Here is a 17808-nt window from a genome sequence, read left to right as displayed (position 1 = left end):
GAAACCTATGAATAGACTAGTAACTGCAAACTAGAAACGCAATTCCAAGGAATTACCAGTGCATGAAAATGCAAAAAAAGATAGATAATGTAGATATGGTTACTAAGGTGTAGCTAGGGTAAACATGGTGGTTGCATAGTTTACAGAGAGTTGATAGTGTGAAGGTAGACAGTTTAAAGCCGAAACATTCTAGTTCTAACTTAACTAATGATTTCTATTCATGTTAAAATGTTGATAAGGTAACTTAGCTAATGATTTCTAGCAGTTGTGATAAAAATGCTAATTATGCTAGCAATGCTAACTTTACTAACAATGCTAGCCAGGTTGATTAGCTAACTTAACCGATGATTTCTAGCAGTAATGCTAAAAATGCTAACTATGCTAACAATGCTAGATTTGCTAACAATGCTAACCAGGTTGATTAGCTAACTTAGTTGATGATTTTTTGCAGTTATGTTAAAAATGCTAGCTATGCTAACAATGCTAACCATGCTAACTAGATAACTTGCTAGTGAGGACTTTTATTTTGAAACATTTGTTGCTATGGTATCCATGGTGGCCACTATCAGGAAACAAGAAGTTCCTGCAGTATAATCATGTTGGTTGCTATGGAAACGGACATAAACGCTTAATTTTAATGGTTGCTATGTTGGTTGCTAGGTACATGGAGGTTTCATGTAGTTGACTGGAGGCATAGTTGATGATAACTGACAGTTGGAATGGTTGAACAGTTAAAAAGTTGAGTAGTTTCAATGGTTAAATGATTTAATAGTGTATTATTGCAGTGAGGACTTTTATTTTGAAACAGTTGTGGACAGAGGAAACAGTTAACAGGATGTGTAGTCTTCAGAGAGATTGTATGCTTAAAAGCCAGAGAAACTGACAGTTGATACAGGTGTAATCAATTTAACTGGCTAGTCTTAAAATGGCATAGTCTTAATGCTTAAAGCCTGAGACAGAGTAAATCATTTAAAAGTTGAATGTAGATAGTCTAATTAATGTTGATAGACAGAGAGTTTAATGGATGTTGATAGACAGTTTAATGGGTGGATGAGTGAATGGTCTGAAGAAGATGAGTGGATAGAAAGTTGGATGGAATGTGCCTTATATTCTTGTAGAATGGAGAGACACAGCTCTACTGAGACTAGTGGATATAGATACAGGTGTAATCAATTTAACTGGCTAGTCTTAAGAGAGCCAGAGTGTATATGCTTGAAGCCTGAGACAGAGTAAATAATTTAAAAATTGAATGTAGTCTAATTAATGTTGATAGACAGAGAGTTTAATGGATGTTGATAGACAGTTTAATGGGTGGATGAGTGAATGGTCTGAAGAAGATGAATGGATAGAAAGTTGGATGGAATGTGCCTTATATTGTAAAATGGAGAGACACAGCTCTCTACTGAGAGTAGTGGATACAGATACAGGTGTAATCAATTTAACTGGCTAGTCTTAAGACAGCCAGAGTGTGTGCTTAAAGCCTGAGACAGAGTAGATTGTTTAAAAGTTGAATGTAGATCATCTAATTGATGTTGATAGGCAGACTGTTTAGAATGGGTGGATGAGTGAATGGTTTGAAGAAGATGAATGGATAGAAAGTTGGATGGAATTAGGAAGACTTATGTTGATACAGTTGATACATGGGAACAGAAAATGTAGTCTCAAGAGAGCCAGTGTATGCCTGAGAGAGAGAGAGAGCTGCTGCACCTGGACTGGCCACCTGGCGTAACATTCTAATTGCTGCCGTGATGTCATAATGAGCAATGTTAAGTCTATGGGGAAATTGTTAATAGTTTTTATTTAATAGTTCAAAAAGTATAAAAGTTACAAAGTTGAAAAATACAAAGCACACATGGCATAAGCGAGACCTACGCAACAAAGGTTGAATGAAGTTTCTACGTTAAACGGTTCAAGCTGAATTGCGTGCGTTAGAAGAAGAACTAGAAATGCAATTCCAAGGAATTACCAGTGCATGAAAATGCAGAAATAGATAGATAATGTAGATATGGTTACTAAGGTGTAGCTAGGGTAAACATGGTGGTTGCATAGTTTACAGAGAGTTGATAGTGTGAAGGTAGACTGTTTAAAGATGAAACATTCCAGTTCTAACTTAACTAATGATTTCTATTCATGTTAAAATGTTGATTAGCTAACTTAGCTAATGATTTCTAGCAGTTACGCTAAAAATGCTAATTATGCTAGCAATGCTAACTTTACTAACAATGCTAACCAGGTTGATTAGCTAACTTAACCAATGATTTCTATCAGCAATGTTAAAAATGCTAACTATGCTAACAATGCTAAATTTGCTAACAATGCTAACCAGGTTGATTAGCTAACTTAGTTGATGATTTTTTGCAGTTATGCTAAAAATGCTAACTATGCTAACAATGCTAACCATGGTAACTAGCTAACTTGCTAGTGAGGACTTTTATTTTGAAACATTTGTTGCTAGGGTATCCATGGTGGCCACTATCAGGAAACAAGAAATTACTGCAGTATAATCATGTTGGTTGCTATGGAAACGGTCATAAACACTTTTTAATGGTTGCTATGTTGGTTGCTAGGTACATGGAGGTTTCATGTAGTTGACTGGAGGCATAGTGGATGATAACTGACAGTTGGAATGGTTGAACAGTTCAATAGTTGAGTAGTTTCAATGGTTAAATGATTTAATAGTGTATTATTGCAGTGAGGACCTTTATTTTGAAACAGTTCTGGACAGAGGAAGTAGTGAAACAGGATCTGTAGTCTTAATGAGATTGTATGCTTAAAGCCTGAGACAGAAGGTGCTTCTCATAGCGTTTACGCGTCCTCTCTCGCTCCTCACTGATCTACATAAAGAATGATGGAGCGGCAACAATGGGATAGTCTAGCCCTTCTTCTATCTTTCTTTATGTAGATCATTGAGGATCGAGGAGCGAGGGAGGACATATAAACGCTGCTTGAGAGGGACCCACAGTAAATACTTTAAAAGTTGTATGTAGATAGTCTAATTAATGTTGATAGATAGAATGTTTAATGGATGTTGATAGGCAGATTGTTTAATAGATATTGATTGACAGTTTAATGGGTGGATGAGTGAATGGTCTGAAGAAGATGAATGGATAGAAGGTTGGATGGAATGTGCCTTATATTCTTGTTAAGAGAGACACTGATACAGCTCTCTGAGAGTAGTTGACACAGGTGTAATCAATTTAACTGGCTAGTCTTAAGAGAGCCAGAGTAGGCCTACTCTTAAAGCCTGAGACAGAGTAAATAATTTAAAAGTTGAATGTAGATAGTCTAATTAATGTTGATAGACAGAGAGTTTAATGGATGTTGATAGACAGATTGTTTAATAGATGTTGATAGACAGTTTAATGGGTGGATGAGTGAATGGTCTGAAGAAGATGAATGGATAGAATGTTGGATGGAATGTGCCTTATATTCTTGTAGAATGGAGAGACACAGCTCTCTACTGAGAGTAGTGGATACAGATACAGGTGTAATCAATTTAACTGGCTAGTCTTAAGAGAGCCAGCCTGAGACAGAGTAGATTGTTTAAAAGTTCAATGTAGAGCGTCTAATTGATGTTGTTGATAGGCAGACTGTTTAGAATGGGTGGATGAGTGAATGGTTTGAAGAAGATGAATGGATATAAAGTTGGATGGAATTAGGAGGACTTATTACATTGCATGTAAATGCAATGTACTGTTATCCCTGTTCTTTTTATTATCGGGATAATTATTCTTCCTCCGACCAAAATCAACGATTTATAACGCTAAAACCACTTAACCGTTTGACGTCATTCAAGCACTCCTACAAAGATCTTGTAACGGAGATTTGACGATTGTATTTTTGACATTTGTGAACTTCATACTTTTTGAGATATTTACGATAAAAGAGTTTGAAATTCCCATAGAGTTTACATTGAGATCCTTTGGCGGCAAAGACTAATTGTTACGTCAGTGCTCAGCTGTCAGTAATCAAGGATCTTTGATCCAAACTAAAGCCATGCCACCGCTGCAACCTGAATGTTTTGTCTACTCATTAAACTGTAGCTGCGTGCTGAGTACTAACAGCTATGAAAACATTCTACCATGCCACTGCTGTAAACCAGGACGTTATCGTCTTGTCTCCTGTTAGGCTACTCCTAACTTGATTTGTTTATAGCCTATCGTTACAGTAACCGGTTTGCTCTCGGTAACGTTATCAACAGCTAAAGACAATCTAACCTAACGTCAACGTAAATCACACTGTATTTAGCTAACGACAACCAAACTTGCTCCAGGCTAGGTTTTTCGGTATCATTCACAAACTAGAAATGCAATTCCAAGGAATTACCAGTGCATGAAATGCAAAAATAGATAGATAATGTAGATATGGTTACCAAGGTGTAGCTAGGGTAAATATGGTGGTTGCATAGTTTACAGAGAGTTGATAGTGTGAAGGTAGACAGTTTAAAGCTGAAACATTTTGATTTGCTGATTTCTATTCATGTTAAAATGTTAACTATGGTAACAATGATAACCAGGTTGATTGGTTAACTTAGCTACTGATTTCATGCAGTAATGGTAAAAAGGTTAACTATGCTAACTATGCTCACAGTGTTAACCAGGTTGATTAGCTAACTTAGCTAATGATTTCTAGCAGTTATGCTAAAAATGCTAACTATGCTAGCAATGCTAACTATGGTAACAATGCTAACTTAAACTAACAATGCTAACCAGGTTGATTAGCTAACTTGACTGATGATTTCTAGCAATAATGCTAAAAATGCTAACAATGCTAAAATTGCTAACAATGCTAACCAGGTTGATTAGCTAACTTAGTTAGATGTTTTTTGCAGTTATGCTAAAAATGCTAACTATGCTAACAATGTTAACTATGCTAACCATGCTAACCAGCTAACTTGCTAGTGAGGACTTTTATTTTGAAACATTTGTTGCTAGGGTATCCATGGTGGCCACTATCAGGAAGCAAGAAGTTACTGCAGCATAATCATGTTGGTTGCTATGGAAACGGTCATAAACGCTTAATTTTAATGGTTGGTATGTTGATTGCTAGGTACATGGAGGTTTCGTGTAGTTGACTGGAGGCATAGTTGATAACTGACAGTTGGAATGGTTGAACAGTTAAATAGTTGAGTAGTTACAATGGTTAAATGATTTAATAGTGTATTATTGCAGTGAGGACCTTTATTTTGAAACAGTTGTGGACAGAGGAAGTAGTGAAACAGAATCTGTAGTCTAAATAAGATTGTATGCTTAAAGCCTGAGACAGAAGGTGCCTCTCATATAGCGTTTACGCGTCCTCTCTCGCTCCTCGATCCTCACTGATCTACATAAAGAATGATGGAGCGGCAACAATGGGATAGTCTAGCCCTTCTTCTATCTTTCTTTATGTAGATCATTGAGGATCGAGGAGCGAGGGAGGACATATAAACGCTGCTTGAGAGGCACCCACAGTAAATACTTTGAAAGTTGTATGTAGATAGTCTAATTAATGTTGATAGACAGAATGTTTAATGGATGTTGATAGGCAGATTGTTTAATAGATATTGATTGACAGTTTAATGGGTGGATGAGTGAATGGTCTGAAGAAGATGAATGGATAGAAGGTTGGATGGAATGTGCCTTATATTCTTGTTAAGAGAGACACTGATACAGCTCTCTGAGAGTAGTTGATACAGGTGTAATCAATTTAACTGGCTAGTCTTAAGAGAGAGTGTGCTTAAAGCCTGAGACAGAGTAAATCATTTAAAAGTTGAATGTAGATAGTCTAATTAATGTTGATAGACAGAGAGTTTAATGGATGTTGATAGGCAGATTGTTTAATAGATGTTGATAGACAGTTTAATGGGTGGATGAGTGAATGGTCTGAAGAAGATGAATGGATAGAAAGTTGGATGGAATGTGCCTTATATTCTTGTAGACTGGAGAGACACAGCTCTCTACTGAGAGTAGTGGATACAGATACAGGTGTAATCAATTTAACTGTCTAGTCTTAAGAGAGCCAGCGTATGTAGCCTGAGAGAGAGAGAGAGCTGCTGCAGGTGGGGCTGGCCACCTGGCATAAGATTCTAATTGCTTAATGATCCGATTGTGATGTCATAGAGGCCAATGTTAAGTCTATGGGGAAATTTGTAATAGTTTTTAATTTATAGTTTAAAAAGTATAAAAGTTACAAAGTTGAAAAATACTTAGCAGCCTTCCCCTATTTAAGACCTACGTTGCGACGTTTGAATGAAGTTTCTAAGTTAAACGGTTCAAGCTGAATAGAAAAAATGAATTTGATCAGCGGAATAATAATAAGAAGAAGAAGCCTTGGAAGAACAGTACAGTGCATTTTCATGCACTGTAATTAAAAACCTTTGTTAACAGCTTGTACATTCCTATTAGGACAATCACACACCTGGAGACACTTCGAAGAACATACTAGCTCATCCTGTACAAATATCCTACTGTAAGCTAAGCTAACGTTACATTTGCTATAGATATCATACCTGTTGCTGCATCATAGTTGATTGGCGTTGTTTGAAATTGTATTCCGTATTCCAATGGTGTCTAAGTCTATGGCCTACTTTTAACCTGCATTAGTGTAGATATGAAGGCTATATATCCTACCAGTCGTTTCACTGTAGGCTACTAAAGTGTCAGCTCTTGCAACTCGTTTGAAGTTGCCAACTTCATTTCAGTCTTACATTCTAATAAATGAAGAGTTATTTTCCATAATAGCCTATATCCACAATTTTGATGCATTTTCATAAATCACTTTTTAAATGTGACTTTCCAAGTAATTTCAGTGGAAATGTAATTGGGTTATTTTTATCTGTGTAGCCTAGTTGTCTTTTTAACTATAGACCTAATAGGAATGTTTTACACAGTCAGCAACCTTTTTGCATTTACATGCAATGGTAATTCCTTCCATGGAACTACATTTTCTAGTTTTGATACTGTTGTGCGCAGAGGATACAGGGGAACAGAATATGTAGTCTTCAGAGAGGAGCCTGAGAGAAACTGACAGTTGGTGCCCAGGTGGCTGACCAGCTGGGGTAACATTCTAATTGCTGCCGTGATGTCATAATGAGCAATGTTAAGTCTATGGGGGAAATGGTGATAGTTTTTAACTAATAGTTTAAAAAGTATAAAAGTTACAAAGTTGAAAAATACAAAGCACATATGGCATAAGCAAGACCTACGCAACAAAGTTTGAATGAAGTTTCTACGTTAAACGGTTGAAGCTGAATTGCGAGCGTTAGAAGAAGTTTAACTAGAAATGCAATTCCAAGGAATTACCAGTGCATGAAAATGCAAAAATAGATAGATAATCTAGATATGGTTACTAAGGTGTAGCTAGGGTAAACATGGTGGTTGCATAGTTTACAGAGAGTTGATAGTGTGAAGGTAGACAGTTAAAAGATTAAACATTCCAGTTCTAACTTAACTAATGATTTCTATTCATGTTAAAATGTTGATTAGCTAACTTAGCTAATGATTTCTAGCAGTTACGTTAAAAATGCTAATAATGTTAGCAATGCTAACTTTATTAACAATGCTAACCAGGTTGATTAGCTAACTTAACCGATGATTTCTAGCAGTAATGCTAAAAATGCTAACTATGCTAACAATGCTAAATTTGTTAACAATGCTAACCAGGATGATTAGCTAACTTAGTTGATGATTTTTTGCAGTTATGCTAAAAATGCTAACTATGCTAACAATGTTAACTATGCTAACCATGCTAACTAGCTAACTTGCTAGTGAGGACTTTTATTTTGAAACATTTGTTGCTAGGGTTTCCATGGTGGCCACTATCAGGAAACAAGAAGTTACTGCAGTATAATCATGTTGGTTGCTATGGAAACGGGCATAAACGCTTAATTTTAATGGTTGCTATGTTGGTTGCTAGGTACATGGAGGTTTCATGTAGTTGACTGGAGGCATAGTTGATGATAACTGACAGTTGGAATGGTTGAACAGTTAAATAGTTGAGTAGTTTCAATGGTTAAATGATTTAATAGTGTATTATTGCAGTGAGGACTTTTATTTTGAAACAGTTGTGGACAGAGGAAACAGTTAACAGGATATGTAGTCTTCTGAGAGACTGTATGCTTAAAGCCAGAGAAACTGACAGTTGGTGCCCAGGTGGCCGGCCACCTGGCGTAAGATTCTAATTGCTGCCGTGATGTCATAATGAGCAATGTTAAGTCTATGGGGGGAATTGTAATAGTTTTTAACTAATAGTTTAAAAAGTATAAAAGTTACAAAGTTGAAAAATACAAAGCACACATGGCATAAGCAAGACCTACGCAACAAAGTTTGAATGAAGTTTCTACGTTAAACGGTTCAAGCTGAATTGCGTGCGTTAGGAGAAGAATAATAAAAAGTTGAAGAAGCCTAGGAAGAACAGTACAGTGCATTTTCATGAACTGTAATAATAACTAGAAATGCAATTCCAAGGAATTACCAGTGCATGAAAATGCAAAAATAGATAGATAATGTAGATATGGTTACTAAGGTGTAGCTAGGGTAAACATGGTGGTTGCATAGTTTACAGAGAGTTGATAGTGTGAAGGTAGACAGTTAAAAGGATAATCCGGAGTGAAATGCACTTTGGATCATTTTTTCGGACTATTGGGAGTACATACGTTGAGTTGACACCAAAATCATGTCATTCAGATGTATTTTGAGAAAGTTCGAGCTCACCGTTTTTAGCCAAAACTCGTTAGCCTGGAAGTGACTCGGGCATGTCCTTTCGCCGCTACAAAACGCTATTTTTATACCTCTTCTACTGTTCCAAACAACACTACACTTACGTGGTAGTGAGTAGAGGATCCCTAAAGCCAAACCGAAGTATCCCCACGTCTTTATGTGGTCGGATAGAGAGTCCAGAATGAATTTAATCGAGTCCGTACCTTTCCGGAAATGTTAATAAAGTGTTGTTAAAACGTTGCTAGCTGCAGCTGCGACATTTCCGGAAAGGTACTGACTCGATTAAATTTATTCTGGACTCTCTATCCGACCACATAAAGATGTGGGGATACTTCGGTTTGGCTTTAGGGATCCTCTACTCACTACCACGTAAGTGTAGTGTTGTTTGGAACAGTAGAAGAGGTATAAAAATAGCGTTTTGTAGCGGCGAAAGGACATGCCCGAGTCACTTCCAGGCTAACGAGTTTTGGCTAAAAACGGTGAGCTCGAACTTTCTCAAAATACATCCGAATGACATGAATTTGGTGTCAACTCAACGTATGTACTCCCAATAGTCCGAAAAATTGATCTAAAGTGCATTTCACTCCGGATTATCCCTTTAAAAGATGAAACATTCCAGTTCTAACTTAACTAATGATTTCTATTCATGTTAAAATGTTGATTAGCTAACTTAGCTAATGATTCCTAGCAGTTACGTTAAAAATGCTAATAATGTTAGCAATGTTAACTTTATTAACAATGCTAACCAGGTTGATTAGCTAACTTAACCGATGATTTCTAGCAGTAATGCTAAAAATGCTAACTATGCTAACAATGCTAAATTTGCTAACAATGCTAACCAGGTTGATTAACTAACTTAGTTGATGATTTTTTGCAGTTATGCTAAAAATGCTAACTATGCTAACAATGCTAACTATGCTAACCATGCTAACTAGCTAACTTGCTAGTGAGGACTTTTATTTTGAAACATTTGTTGCTAGGGTTTCCATGGTGGCCACTATCAGGAAACAAGAAGTTACTGCAGTATAATCATGTTGGTTGCTATGGAAACGGGCATAAACGCTTAATTTTAATGGTTGCTATGTTGGTTGCTAGGTACATGGAGGTTTCATGTAGTTGACTGGAGGCATAGTGGATGATAACTGACAGTTGGAATGGTTGAACAGTTCAATAGTTGAGTAGTTTCAATGGTTAAATGATTTAATAGTGTATTATTGCAGTGAGGACTTTTATTTTGAAACAGTTGTGGACAGAGGAAACAGTTAACAGGATATGTAGTCTTCTGAGAGACTGTATGCTTAAAGCCAGAGAAACTGACAGTTGGTGCCCAGGTGGCCGGCCACCTGGCCTAAGATTCTAATTGCTGCCGTGATGTCATAATGAGCAATGTTAAGTCTATGGGGGAAATTGTAATAGTTTTTAACTAATAGTTTAAAAAGTATAAAAGTTACAAAGTTGAAAAATACAAAGCCCACATCGCGTAAGTAAGACCTACGTGACAAAATTTGAATGGAGTTTCTACGTTAAGGGGTTGAAGCTGAATTGCGTGCGTTAGAAGAAGAACTAGAAATGCAATTCCAAGGAATTACCAGTGCATGAAAATGCAAAAATAGATAGATAATGTAGATATGGTTACTAAGGTGTAGCTAGGGTAAACATGGTGGTTGCATAGTTTACAGAGAGTTGATAGTGTGAAGGTAGACAGTTTAAAGATTAAACATTCCAGTTCTAACTTAACTAATGATTTCTATTCATGTTAAAATGTTGATTAGCTAACTTAGCTAATGATTTCTAGCAGTTATGCTAAAAATGCTAATTATGCTAGCAATGCTAACTTTACTAACAATGCTAACCAGGTTGATTAGCTAACTTAACCGATGATTTCTAGCAGTAATGCTAAAAATGCTAACTATGCTAACAATGCTAAATTTGCTAACAATGCTAACCAGGTTGATTAGCTAACTTAGTTGATGATTTTTTGCAGTTATGTTAAAAATGCTAACTATGCTAACAATGCTAACTATGCTTACCATGCTAACTAGCTAACTTGCTAGTGAGGACTTTTATTTTGAAACATTTGTTGCTAGGGTATCCATGGTGGCCACTATCAGGAAACAAGAAGTTACTGCAGTATAATCATGTTGGTTGCTATGGAAACAGTCATAAACACTTAATTTTAATGGTTGCTATGTTGGTTGCTAGGTACATGGAGGTTTCATGTAGTTGACTGGAGGCATAGTGGATGATAACTGACAGTTGGAATGGTTGAACAGTTCAATAGTTGAGTAGTTTCAGTGGTTAAATGATTTAATAGTGTATTATTGCAGTGAGGACCTTTATTTTGAAACAGTTGTGGACAGAGGAAGTAGTGAAACAGGATCTGTAGTCTTAATGAGATTGTATGCTTAAAGCCTGAGACAGAAGGTGCCTCTCAAAGCGTTTATGCGTCCTCTCTCGCTCCTCACTGATCTACATGAAGAATGATGGAGCGGCAACAATGGGATAGTCTAGCGGCCCTTCTTCTATCTTTCTTTATGTAGATCATTGAGGATCGAGGAGCGAGGGAGGACATATAAACGCTGCTTGAGAGGGACCCACAGTAAATACTTTAAAAGTTGTATGTAGATAGTCTAATTAATGTTGATAGATAGAATGTTTAATGGATGTTGATAGGCAGATTGTTTAATAGATATTGATTGACAGTTTAATGGGTGGATGAGTGAATGGTCTGAAGAAGATGAATGGATAGAAGGTTGGATGGAATGTGCCTTATATTCTTGTTAAGAGAGACACTGATACAGCTCTCTGAGAGTAGTTGACACAGGTGTAATCAATTTAACTGGCTAGTCTTAAGAGAGCCAGAATATCTTAAAGCCTGAGACAGAGTAAATAATTTAAAAGTTGAATGTAGATAGTCTAATTAATGTTGATAGACAGAGAGTTTAATGGATGTTGATAGACAGATTGTTTAATAGATGTTGATAGACAGTTTAATGGGTGGATGAGTGAATGGTCTGAAGAAGATGAATGGATAGAATGTTGGATGGAATGTGCCTTATATTCTTGTAGAATGGAGAGACACAGCTCTCTACTGAGAGTAGTGGATACAGATACAGGTGTAATCAATTTAACTGGCTAGTCTTAAGAGAGCCAGCCTGAGACAGAGTAGATTGTTTAAAAGTTCAATGTAGAGCGTCTAATTGATGTTGTTGATAGGCAGACTGTTTAGAATGGGTGGATGAGTGAATGGTTTGAAGAAGATGAATGGATATAAAGTTGGATGGAATTAGGAGGACTTATTTTGATACTGTTGTGCGCAGAGGATACAGGGGAACAGAATATGTAGTCTTCAGAGAGGAGCCTGAGAGAAACTGACAGTTGGTGCCCAGGTGGCTGACCAGCTGGGGTAACATTCTAATTGCTGCCGTGATGTCATAATGAGCAATGTTAAGTCTATGGGGGAAATGGTGATAGTTTTTAACTAATAGTTTAAAAAGTATAAAAGTTACAAAGTGGAAAAATACAAAGCACATATGGCATAAGCAAGACCTACGCAACAAAGTTTGAATGAAGTTTCTACTGTAAACGGTTGAAGCTGAATTGCGAGCGTTAGAAGAAGAAGTTTAATAACTAGAAATGCAATTCCAAGGAATTACCAGTGCATGAAAATGCAAAAATAGATAGATAATGTAGATATGGTTACTAAGGTGTAGCTAGGGTAAACATGGTGGTTGCATAGTTTACAGAGAGTTGATAGTGTGAAGGTAGACAGTTTAAAGATTAAACATTCCAGTTCTAACTTAACTAATGATTTCTATTCATGTTAAAATGTTGATTAGCTAACTTGGCTAATGATTTCTAGCAGTTACGCTAAAAATGCTAATTATGCTAGCAATGCTAACTTTATTAACAATGTTAACCAGGTTGATTAGCTAACTTAACCGATGATTTCTAGCAGTAATGTTAAAAATGCTAACTATGCTAACAATGCTAAATTTGCTAACAATGCTAACCAGGTTGATTAGCTAACTTAGTGGATGATTTTTTGCAGTTATGCTAAAAAATGCTAACAATGATAACTATGTTAACCATGCTAACTAGCTAACTTGCTAGTGAGGACTTTTATTTTGAAACATTTGTTGCTAGGGTATCCATGGTGGCCACTATCAGGAAACAAGAAGTTACTGCAGTATAATCATGTTGGTTGCTATGGAAATGGTCATAAACACTTAATTTTAATGGTTGCTATGTTGGTTGCTAGGTACATGGAGGTTTCATGTAGTTGACTGGAGGCATAGTGGATGATAACTGACAGTTGGAATGGTTGAACAGTTCAATAGTTGAGTAGTTTCAATGGTTAAATGATTTAATAGTGTATTATTGCAGTGAGCACTTTTATTTTGAAACAGTTGTGGACAGAGAAAACAGTTAAAAGGATATATGTAGTCTTCTGAGAGACTGTATGCTTAAAGCCAGAGAAACTGACAGTTGGTGCCCAGGTGGCCGGCCACCTGGCGTAAGATTCTAATTGCTGCCGTGATGTCATAATGAGCAATGTTAAGTCTATGGGGGGAATTGTAATAGTTTTTAACTAATAGTTTAAAAAGTATAAAAGTTACAAAGTTGAAAAATACAAAGCACACATGGCATAAGCAAGACCTACGCAACAAAGTTTGAATGAAGTTTGTACGTTAAACGGTTCAAGCTGAATTGCGTGCGTTAGAAGAAGAATAATAACTAGAAATGCAATTCCAAGGAATTACCAGTGCATGAAAATGCAAAAATAGATAGATAATGTAGATATGGTTACTAAGGTGTAGCTAGGGTAAACATGGTGGTTGCATAGTTTACAGAGAGTTGATAGTGTGAAGGTAGACAGTTTAAAGATGAAACATTCCAGTTCTAACTTAACTAATGATTTCTATTCATGTTAAAATGTTGATTAGCTAACTTAGCTAATGATTTCTAGCAGTTACGCTAAAAATGCTTATTATGCTAGCAATGCTAACTTTACTAACAATGCTTACCAGGTTGATTAGCTAACTTAACCGATGATTTCTAGCAGTTATGCTAAAAATGCTAACTATGTTAACAATGCTAACTATGCTAACTAGCTAACTTGCTAGTGAGGACTTTTATTTTGAAACATTTGTTGCTAGGGTATCCATGGTGGCCACTATCAGGAAACAAGAAGTTACTGCAGTATAATCATGTTGGTTGCTATGGAAACGGTCATAAACGCTTAATTTTAATGGTTGCTATGTTGGTTGCTAGGTACATGGAGGTTTCATGTAGTTGACTGGAGGCATAGTGGATGATAACTGACAGTTGGAATGGTTGAACAGTTCAATAGTTGAGTAGTTTCAATGGTTAAATGATTTAATAGTGTATTATTGCAGTGAGGACCTTTATTTTGAAACAGTTGTGGACAGAGGAAGTAGTGAAACAGGATCTGTAGTCTTAATGAGATTGTATGCTTAAAGCCTGAGACAGAAGGTGCCTCTCATAGCGTTTACGCGCCCTCTCTCGCTCCTCACTGATCTACATAAAGAATGATGGAGCGGCAACAATGGGATAGTCTAGCCCTTCTTCTATCTTTCTTTATGTAGATCATTGAGGATCGAGGAGCGAGGGAGGACATATAAACGCTGCTTGAGAGGGACCCACAGTAAATACTTTAAAAGTTGTATGTAGATAGTCTAATTAATGTTGATAGATAGAATGTTTAATGGATGTTGATAGGCAGATTGTTTTATATTGATTGACAGTTTAATGGGTGGATGAGTGAATGGTCTGAAGAAGATGAATGGATAGAAGGTTGGATGGAATGTGCCTTATATTCTTGTTAAGAGAGACACTGATACAGCTCTCTGAGAGTAGTTGACACAGGTGTAATCAATTTAACTGGCTAGTCTTAAGAGATCCAGAGTACTCTTAAAGCCTGAGACAGAGTAAATAATTTAAAAGTTGAATGTAGATAGTCTAATTAATGTTGATAGACAGAGAGTTTAATGGATGTTGATAGACAGATTGTTTAATAGATGTTGATAGACAGTTTAATGGGTGGATGAGTGAATGGTCTGAAGAAGATGAATGGATAGAATGTTGGATGGAATGTGCCTTATATTCTTGTAGAATGGAGAGACACAGCTCTCTACTGAGAGTAGTGGATACAGATACAGGTGTAATCAATTTAACTGGCTAGTCTTAAGAGAGCCAGCCTGAGACAGAGTAGATTGTTTAAAAGTTCAATGTAGAGCGTCTAATTGATGTTGTTGATAGGCAGACTGTTTAGAATGGGTGGATGAGTGAATGGTTTGAAGAAGATGAATGGATATAAAGTTGGATGGAATTAGGAGGACTTATTTTGATACTGTTGTGCACAGAGGATACAGGGGAACAGAATATGTAGTCTTCAGAGAGGAGCCTGAGAGAAACTGACAGTTGGTGCCCAGGTGGCTGACCAGCTGGGGTAACATTCTAATTGCTGCCGTGATGTCATAATGAGCAATGTTAAGTCTATGGGGGAAATGGTGATAGTTTTGAACTAATAGTTTAAAAAGTATAAAAGTTACAAAGTTGAAAAATACAAAGCACATATGGCATAAGCAAGACCTACGCAACAAAGTTTGAATGAAGTTTCTACGTTAAACGGTTGAAGCTGAATTGCGAGCGTTAGAAGAAGAAGTTTAATAATAAGAAGCCTAGGAAGAACAGTACAGTGCATTTTCATGCACTGTAAAAAGTTGAAGAAGCCTAGGAAGAACAGTACAGTGCATTTTCATGCACTGTAATAACTAGAGAATGTAATTCCAGGGAAATTACGAGTGCATGAAAATGCACAAATGTATAGATACAGTAGATAATGTAGATATAGTTACTAAGGTGTAGCTAGGGTAAACATGGTGGTTGCATAGTTTAAAGAAAGCTGATAGTGTGAAGGTTGACAGTTTAAAGCTTAAACATTACAGTTCTAACTGAACTAATGATTTCTAGCAGTTATGTTAAAAATGCTAACAATGCTAACCAGGCTGATTAGCTAACTTAGCTAATCATTTCTAACAGTTATGCTAAAAATGCTAACTATGCTAACAATGCTAACTATGCTAACAATGCTAACCAGGTTGATTAGCTAACTTAGCTAACCATTTCTAGCAGTTATGCTAAAAATGCTAACTATGCTAACAATGCTAACCATGCTAACTAGCTAACTTGCTAGTGAGGACTTTTATTTTGAAACATTTGTTGATGGGGTATCTATGGTGGCCACTATCAGGAATAAAGAAGTTACTGTAGTAAAATCATGTTGGTTGCTATGGAAACGGTCATAAACGCTTAATTTTAATGGTTGCTATGTTGGTTGCTAGGTACATGGAGGTTTCATGTAGTTGACTGGAGGCATAGTTGATGATAACTGACAGTTGGAATGGTTGAACAGTTAAATAGTTGAGTAGTTTCAATGGTTAAATGATTTAATAGTGTATTATTGCAGTGAGGACTTTTATTTTGAAACAGTTGTGGACAGAGGAAACAGTTTAACAGGATATGTGTAGTCTTCAGAGAGATTGTATGCTTAAAGCCTGAGAGAGAGAGAGCTGCTGCAGGTGGGGCTGGCCACCTGGCATAAGATTCTAATTGCCCTATTATGATGTCATAATCCAATGTTAAGTCTATGGGAGAAAAAATGTTCTAAAAAATTAATATAAATTCAACGATAAAGTTTTCAAAGTTGAAAAAAACATAGCTGAAGTCACCTAAGTAAGACCTACGCAGTGCAGTTTGAATGAAGTTTCTACGTTAAACGGTTGAAGCTGAATTGCACGCACAAAAAGCGTTAGAAGAAGAATAATATCGATAATAATAATAAGAAGATGTCGGATAACAGTAGAGTGCATTTTCATGCACTCTAATAATAAGAAGAATAGGAAGAACAGTACAGTGCATTTTCATGCACTGTAATAACTAGAAATGCAATTCCAAGGAATTACCAGTGCATGAAAATGCAAAAATAGATAGATAATGTAGATATGGTTACTAAGGTGTAGATAGGGTAAACATGGTGGTTGCCTAGTTTACAGAGAGTTGATAGTGTGAAGGTAGACAGTTTAAAGCTGAAACATTCCAGTTCTAACTTAACTAATGATTTCTATTCATGTTAAAATGTAAACTATGGTAACAATGATAACCAGGTTGATTGGTTAACTTAGCTTCTGATTTCATGCAGTTATGGTAAAAATGTTAACTATGCTAACTATGCTCACAGTTCTAACCAGGTTGATTAGCTAACTTAGCTAATGATTTCTAGCAGTTATGCTAAAAATGCTAACTATGCTAGCAATGTTAAAAATGCTAACAATGCTAACCAGGTTGATTAGCTAACTTAGCCAATCATTTCTAGCAGTTATGTTAAAAATGCTAACTATGCTAACCATGCTAACTAGCTATCTTGCTAGTGAGGACTTTTATTTTTAAACATTTGTTGCAAGGGTATCCATTGTGGCCACTATCAGGAAACAAGACGTTACTGCAGTATAATCGTGTTGGTTGCTATGGAAACAGTCATAAACGCTTAATTTTAATGGTTGCTATGTTGGTTGCTAGGTACATGGAGGTTTCATGTAGTTGACTGGAGGCATAGTTGATGATAACTGACAGTTGGAATGGTTGAACAGTTAAATAGTTGATTAGTTTCAATGGTTAAATGATTTAATGGTGTATTATTGCAGTGAGGACTTTTATTTTGAAACAGTTGTGGACAGAGGAAACAGTTAACAGGATATGTAGTCTTCAGAGAGATTGTATGCTTATAGCCAGAGAAACTGACAGTTGATACAGGTGTAATCAATTTAACTGGCTAGTCTTAAGAGAGCGAGAGTGTATATGCTTGAAGCCTGAGACAGAGTAAATAATTTAAAAGTTGAATGTAGTCTAATTAATGTTGATAGACAGAGAGTTTAATGGATGTTGATAGACAGTTTAATGGGTGGATGAGTGAATGGTCTGAAGAAGATGAATGGATAGAAAGTTGGATGGAATGTGCCTTATATTCTTGTAGAATGGAGAGACACAGCTCTCTACTGAGAGTAGTGGATACAGATACAGGTGTAATCAA

General features: G+C 36.4%; 1 protein-coding gene across 2 annotated transcripts in view; it reads right to left on the bottom strand.

The window, feature by feature from the left end:
• The window catches only part of cadps2 (Ca++-dependent secretion activator 2), a 117931-nt gene that overhangs the window by 57285 nt on the left and 42838 nt on the right, over positions 1 to 17808 (bottom strand). The gene's annotated exons all lie outside the window — the stretch shown is intronic.

This window comes from Sardina pilchardus, chromosome 10 (genome assembly GCF_963854185.1).
Source record: "Sardina pilchardus chromosome 10, fSarPil1.1, whole genome shotgun sequence".
In the NCBI taxonomy this organism is placed as follows: Eukaryota; Metazoa; Chordata; class Actinopteri; order Clupeiformes; family Clupeidae; genus Sardina; species Sardina pilchardus.
Note: the sequence above shows the minus strand (reverse complement) of the source record. Positions and strands in the feature narration are given on the sequence as shown.